The sequence below is a fragment of the Sinocyclocheilus anshuiensis genome, unplaced genomic scaffold (assembly GCF_001515605.1).
Source record: "Sinocyclocheilus anshuiensis isolate Anshui unplaced genomic scaffold, SAMN03320099.WGS_v1.1 scaffold758, whole genome shotgun sequence".
Classification (NCBI taxonomy): domain Eukaryota; kingdom Metazoa; phylum Chordata; class Actinopteri; order Cypriniformes; family Cyprinidae; genus Sinocyclocheilus; species Sinocyclocheilus anshuiensis.
In genome coordinates this window covers 1,619,275-1,627,052 of record NW_015548126.1, presented here as the reverse complement: position 1 = coordinate 1,627,052, position 7,778 = coordinate 1,619,275, and the positions used below count along the sequence as shown (strand labels likewise).

Below are 7,778 nucleotides of genomic sequence, written 5' to 3'. Positions count from 1 at the left end.
CCTCCCCATTGGATGTTATATGGCGTGAGGACACGCCTTCCGGAGGGGGGCGTTATGTCAGACTTTGTTCCGTGTTTTGTGTGTGTCTTGCTCCCCATGTGCCTTCCTATGGTTAGTTTCCTGTTCCTGTCCTGATTAAGTTTATTTGTCCCAGGTGTTTCCCTTGATGTTTCATCGCTCCCAGGTGTGTCTCGTCATCCCCTCCTCCTGTGTGTATAAATAGGGTTCCCTGTGTGTGCTCCAGCGTCCGGTATTGTTCGTGTCATGTCTCCATGTATTGCGTGAGTGTTCCGTGTTCCTTTGTGTAAATTAAAACCCAGGTGGATTGATGTACTCCTCGTCTTTCTCCGTTCCTTGCTCCTGACTCCGCTCAGCAGTGCACCCGTGACAGCGCCAGCCAACTACACAGAGAGTTAAAAAACCCTATAATTTCAGAAATAGTTTGTCTGGCATTAATAAAACTATAAGAAGAACTAATATTTGCAATTACCTTTAAGTAAAATCTGTGCAGTTAAAAACAAAATTAAGAAAATTTACTAAAGTCAAATATGATTTTAATAGAATAATTATTTAACATTATATAGAATTATATCACGCTACATTACACAGAAATATAAAGACATTAAATCCATAAAGTGCTGTAAAACTATTAGCACGTAATGCAAAATAAAAGTGAAGTGACATAATGTTTGTAGAGAAATTACATTTTTTTTTTATTTTAAACCAGGTTAACTCTTTGACCCCATTAACAACTGTTTAAACGAATGCACCGACAACACGCATGTTTCTGCACTCACGTGTTCGCATGTGCACCAGGCCATACCCATCCCACGGGACGCCATTAATCCGTCCCACATCCGTCTGCCATTTTCATTGGGTGAGGGAGGGGGTATCGAAGTTTTTAGTTCGCTCTTTAAAACGTGAAATGCCATATTTATAAGCCCGTATTTATAAACACATTTGCATAGATCAAGATGAAAAAGTTGTTTGATTTGGGGGGCCATTTGCATTTGACGAAACATATGGCAGAGCTGCGGAAGCCATGGGCCATGCCTTCATTAAGCCAGCTCCATTTCATCAGAGCGGAGCGCTCCCCACCACGCTCCCCCGCCGAGCCGCCTTCTGTCCCTGAAGGTTCCACTGACAGGGGACAATATGTCCCCAAGGTGAAACGCACCCCGGTCCCAATGATTATTTAATCTGACTCACGCACCGCTCCTTAAGAGGAAGGGACAGAGAGGGACAAAGTGGTGCTTTTTTTTGTACTTGTCGTATGGAAGCGCTGATCTACAGGTGAGGCCGCTGACACGTGTTGGCTGAGGATAACACGGTGTTTAGTTTGGCTACGAGTGCGTGCCGAAGGAGACGTGGGAGTTGGGTAGCGCATGTTTATGGCATGCAGCCTCTTTTGCTTTTTCTCAGGCCTAGCGATAAACAGAAGTGCATGTACATAGTCATATTGTACACAGGCATGGCACACTTACAAACAAGTCCACTGAACTCTGCCCTTTACGTATGTAATATTAGGCCTACAGACCCAGGAAGGTTTATACTTTGTACCTGGACAATTAGCATTCCCATTCATTATTCTGCCGTATATTTAGTCTTATTAATGAAAATGTTAATTAATGTCATTTAAATCAAGACATTATTTGGTAATTACCAACTCTAAAATGTTCAAATTAAACATTTTCCTTGTTTTCAGTTAGCCTTTGGTAAGCAAGCTAACAGCTTAACCTTTTAGCATAGCATAGTGCTAACAGGTTAAGAAAAGCTCTTGTAATTAGTTAGAACAAGGCGTATTAGGTGACGTCACGGACACTACGTCCATGTTTTTATACAGTCTATGGTATAAAAAATAAAAAATAAAAATACAGTCTATGGTATTAATTAATTTTTGCGGACATGAAGGGTTTTTTTTTATTTCTTTTTAATTTTTATTTTATTTTACTCTGTAGCCACAGGAAAATGCTGATTGGTTGATGGCAAATAAGGACATAATAAAAATGATAGCCTATATATAAATATTAATGATATAGTGTCCATATCACAGTAATGGCCCCTTTAAAAATCTGTTTAGCAACTGGTTTAGTATAATTGAATATTGAAATATTTTATGTGATATAATTTTGTGATTTAAATATTTGCAATTCATATTTTGCATAAAATTATATTTTATCAAAATATACAGCTACTTTTTTAAACTGTCGTCATTGATGCCTCCAGAATGATGTATACAGCATCTTCCAGCAGAGACAGAAGCTACGTGCCCTGCTTTTTTTTTTTTTTTGGTCTGGTTTTGTTTTGAAAGTCATTTAATATAGGCACAAATAGCTATTGAACATTCCCATCATTGTTGCCCAGAAAAAAATATTCAGTTATGAACACTGAACATACTGAATTTTTGTCAACATTAGCAGAGTATGTTATAACACTCTATGGGGTAAGTTGTCCCAATGGCAAATTTAGGATATTTAATGGATTTTTAGAGCTTTATCCTATGAAACTTTATTTTGTGAATAAAGTTACAGCAACAATGTAAAAGGTATAGCACAAAAATGTCAAACAGTTGTTCTAGCAAATAGAAACTGTGATTAATGAGTTGTCTGTAATTTCATTTGTACATAATTGTGTGAATTCATTAATTTCATATTTGCAATTAATGTGTTGTATAAAATTGTATTTCATCAGAATAGTGTACATGGCTACTTTCGAACTGCCATCAATGAATACATATGCTTTTCCCCCCTTCAGATTTGTGTAGTTATGGCATCTACCAGCAGGGGCAAATTTCTGAAGCTAACCAGTGAAAGCTTGACCCCATGTTCAGACCTGAACATAAACAGCTTCTTGTGTTTGTGTGCTGAACTCTCATAAAAAGCCTCTTCAGCAGGTAGGTTAAGGTGTTTGGACGTGCGATAACCCCTCTGGTTGTAGCCTTTCATAATAACCATGTGTGTATGTGTTATTCTCAGAGCTAAAACTCACAAGCAGAGGCATAAATAGACTCTTCTCCCTCCAGGTTTTGATGCTGGCAGATTTCTTGGTATTTGCAGAACCAATTGCATTTTCACTGTTACTAAATTTAGGCCCAGGTGTCTGTTATAGCATACGGTCCAGATATATCCACATATGACCACCTATGGTTTTAAAAAAACAGATGCAAGTGTTGTAATCGTTTTCATTTGGACAAGACCACCTATTGCCGTTTATATCATGAGAGCAATAATTCAGTTAAGATAAAAGTGTAGGAAAGCCCACAAGTGTGTTTTTGCCCTGTGAAGTTCATAATGAGTAGCTTGTTGTAAGTCACAGTTTCAAACTTCTCCAACATTATCCTTCCTCATTGTTACATTTAGAAATTATGTATTAAACATAAGCCATGTCAAATGTTTGCTTCGATCATTCGGTTGAAACTTTTCATGGACAGCTTTCCTTCTGACAGCATGATAAATTACTTAAAACGCAGCTGCCGCTGTCGCCTGGGCCCTGGAGAAACAGACTTTATAAACACTGGGCTTCGCTGTTAAATACACATCCAATTCAAAATACTAGTTTAATTAATCTGCCACTATGATAATGAATCCAGTTGAACCAATAACTAGACTTCTGCTCGTTATCCAGGGTGGCAGTGGCGGCGAGTTACCCTAATATTTTCTTGTCGCTTAACTGAAGTTTAGATCCGAGGGCTTGCGGTATAGCTGCTTTATTAAGCCACGATTCTACATATTCCAGCTGGGAAAAAGCATCCAGTTCTTTTAATAAGTAATGATTGCCGAAGATCAGAGGAACCGTACAGTAGAGCAAAACAAGTTAAGCGCGAGTTTTGATAATGATGCTTAATAATTCAAAGTGTGTAATTATCCCTTTATGGGGAAGCACAACAGCGGCGGGATGCTGAAGGTGCTGACCCCAGTTTTAATTTAATTTAATTTAATTTAATTTAATTTAATTTAATTTATGCTGGACCTTAATAAAAAGTACTTTTATTATTAATTGATTAATTATTTAAAAACCCATAATTCCTAATGCATTATAAACAGTATTTTTGCAGTTCAAATGTATATTACATTCTGGCTAGCTGCAATTTTTTATTTATTTTTTTTTTTGCTGATATATTCCCATGAATTAAAAAAAAAATGTTTTGTTTTGTTTTTATTTTATTTTATTTTTTTCTGAGGTTTAAAATGAATCAAGATGTTATCCCTTTATGGAGAGACAGTACAGTTACCTAATTTTGACCGAAAGATCTTTAAATATCTTTGGTATTGGAATGTCAAATTATTCAAAGTTTCGCTGCTTTGTTATTTTGTTCGACCTCGGTATTAGAGTCCCCTTCTTTCCTTTTTTTAAAATTCGTTTTATTCCCTTGTAAGGCTGTTATCTTGAGGTCTGAGGTTATTTGATGTTATCTTCTCATGGAGAGACAATATGCTTACCTACTTAAGCAGTCTCTTGAAATCTCTTTTGTAATGGAATGGAATTGTAATATAATTCTAGGTTTCGCTGCTTTGTTATTTTGTCCGACCTCGAGCTCAGGGTCCCCTTCTTTCCTGTTTTCTTCATGCCGCTCTTGACTTTGCCCAGACCTCTTGTTTCCCACATTTGGTTGTTGCCAAAGGTCTTGAATTTGCAACTCAATAATTGGGATTAATTGTCTCGCTAATCACTGTATTTGTTCTCCCTCCATTTGTGTTTCACAATACGTGAGGAGGAGAAGAAGGGGGAAAAAAAGCTGAAAAGAATCAGTTCTCCTATTAAATCACTATCTTTCAACAAGCAGCTCTCTCTATTCACGCAAGAGGGCATTCAACGAGGGCTGCTTGGCACTCATTGTTTGGTTAAATGAGTAATCATAACATCAATGAGCCGCTGAAATGCGACGCAGAGCACATTGACAACCTTTGTGCCCCCGTGAGGAGGGGGGAGCTAATTTGATCACCGCGATCTGGGCTTCTTTCAGCCACGCGCCACCACAGCCAACAGCTGGAGGGGTCGGTGCCCCGAATGCACGCCAAAAAGACACACTGAAGAACCATGATCAAACCTCTATTGAAAGAATGAGAGATGCGCCTCAATAGCCTCGGCTTTTACAGGACGCCACTTTCAAAAGCCGCAGCGCTCTCGCTTGTGGGCTTCAGGCCAGTATCAAGCACCGTTTCTTGCTAGTGTCATGAAGAATTGTCTCACAAACGGTTGTTCAGTCCTGTGAGCCCTAATTGCCAGATGGTGGATATTTATCTCCCCCTTCTTCTCTTGAAAGTTGCATTAATTGCAGGGCTGCCCGGGGGTTGAGTCGCACTGATAGGAGTGATAGGAGACGCCGTGACCCTGATTAAACCCCCCACTCGCATCCAAACACCCCGGTGCCAGGCCTTCCCTGCAAAGGTGGTGCTGACGTTCGGAGGGGGTTGGTGTGATCGCCTCACGCAATCATTTGCCCAATCAAGCCACCTGGGCCTTGACACTTCGGAGGGGGCGGGGGGAGCGCACACTTGCGAATGCGGGCGAGCTTCGGGGTGAATGACTCCGGTGCATCGGGGAGAGGAGGGTTTAGACCCCCTACACCCCCTCCAGCCCCTGACGGCTGCACCCTCTCTCCGAGCCTGGGCTCGTTTACATATCTCCCAGAGATGTAATTGAATTAAATGAAGCTTCTGGAGGGCAGCTGTGGCAGCTGCTGTTTGTGGCATGTCAAAAGGCCCGGCACTTTAAGAGCACTTGCGTATGCTCCAAATTAGCAGGTCAGATAGGCGCACGCTCTCGATGACAGGGGCAATGCTGCCAGCGCAACAAGGGGCCCCGCAGCTGTGGGCAATTCAGCCTGATGGGCCTTTATCACGGGTGCATTATCAGTGTTGAAGTGTGTGTGCGCGTGTTGGTTAAAGGGTGAACCGTGTGCCAGTGTGCTGCAGGTCACTGATAGTACGGAGGACTAACTGTCCTACTGGAGGCTAATTATTTGTGTGGACCCTGGGTCAGCGAGTGATTTGAGTTTGATTTGACAACATTTGTTAGGTGCTAACTGCTGTTTGGGTAGCTGGAACTGTGCGTTTTCATTTCGAGTCACCTTAGTGGCTCCACTGATATGCCTAATACATTTATTTCATTTGAAATATTCTTTAAGTATCTTAGGGTTTCATTGTGCAAACTGGAATATGTATAAGCCAAATACTTTGACGGGCACAAAAGCCAACCAATTTCAGTTGAAATAATTTTTATACATAAAGTTATAATAAAAGTTTGGACACACTTGTTTTTTTTATTATTACATGTGAAAGTATGGAAATTACTATTTTATTTTATTATTTTATTTTATGAATGGTTTAAATGTGTGCTGAATGGTTTTTGTTTTGTCATTATTAATTAATTTAAAAAAACAAGCTTAATGTATTGTTGCAGTTCAGATGGCTGCTTTTCCATGACTGTTTTTATTTTATTTATTTATTTATTTCATTTCATTGAAGGAGTTTAATTTTTTAATGACCTAAAAACAACATTTTTTAAAACATTGTTGCAGTTCAGCTGTATGTTGTATTCTGGTTGGCTGCTTTTCCTTGAATATTTAATTGTTTTATTTTATTTTATTTTATTTTATTTTGCTTCAAAATAATTTCAAGTATAAGCGTAAACATAAGTTCGTAAAATTTCATGAGAAAATTCAAAGCAACTAAAGCATGCCCAAACTTTTGACCGATATAGTGTACATACTCTACATTTGTAGACTCTGAACAAATTTATTTTCATAACTTCACGGTTTAATTTCTCAATTCAGTCAGCTTTCACTGATATTGCCAGAATTTGTACTCAAACCCCTGTAATCTACAGGGAAAATATTTACACATTGTGTAATTTGTGAGAAAAGTGTTAAGTCATTTCCATACTTGTGTCAATACTTCATGTAATGAATTTAATCATATATTTGTCACACAGAGGTATCACTTTGCATGCCGACAAGAACTTGCTTTGCTTTGGTTTCCTGGGAGATGCTGTGATATTTGAATAATACTTGTCATAGACTAATCAGCTGTCATGAACAATTACCTAATAGCTTGTCAATCAAAAGCTGTCAGTCAAAAAAGTTGCAATTAAGCTATTTTTATCCTGAATTGGCTGATGTTTATGAGAAATGCAGTCTTATGTAATTGCCGTGAGAGTTACCTGAGAGGAGTTCTGTCTAATTAGCCTCCAATGTGATTGAGAACCGACTGACTCCTGAAGTCCCAGGATAATGGGAAGCAAAAAGCCTGGATAACACAAAAAGGGTTGTTTATCATACCATATTTATACTGGTTTCTTAATTGGAACAGATTTGGAGAAATTTAGCATTATATCGCTTGCTCACCTCTGAAGTGAATGGGTGCCGTCAGAATGAGAGTCCAAACAACTGATAAAAACAATAATCACAATAATCCACAACATGCCTTTGGTCGATCAATTAAAGTCTTGTGAAGCAAAAAGCTGCATGTTTGTAAGAAACAAATCCATCATTAAGGTTTTTTAACTTCAAACCATTGATTCTGGCCAAAATACTAATCCATAATCAATAGTAACATTTCTTCCAGTGAAAAATGCCATCCCCTGTTGTCCTCTCACAACAAAATCCACCAGCATTTTTGCTTAGAACTGTTTTGGACTGCTTTTGCTTGTAAACAGAGCTTGATCTGTGCATATTTCTCTCCTGATTCAGGCAAGATGACGACTTCACTGCAGAAAGCAATATTATGGGTATTGTATTTCAGCTGGAAGCAATGGTTTTATTTAAAGTGTCTTGGTGG

At 38.8% G+C, this 7,778-nt stretch overlaps 1 long non-coding RNA gene across 1 annotated transcript in view; it reads right to left on the bottom strand.

Annotated features, from left to right (window-relative positions):
* Positions 1–390: 390 nt before the first annotated feature.
* LOC107704719 (uncharacterized) overlaps positions 391–7,778 on the bottom strand; it is a 14,389-nt gene continuing 7,001 nt past the window's right edge. The window contains exons 2-3 of the long non-coding RNA XR_001635998.1: positions 2,989–3,140; positions 391–401 (exon numbers count right to left, since the gene is read on the bottom strand). This is a non-coding gene — a long non-coding RNA (uncharacterized LOC107704719). The remainder of the gene's footprint in view (positions 402–2,988; positions 3,141–7,778) is intronic.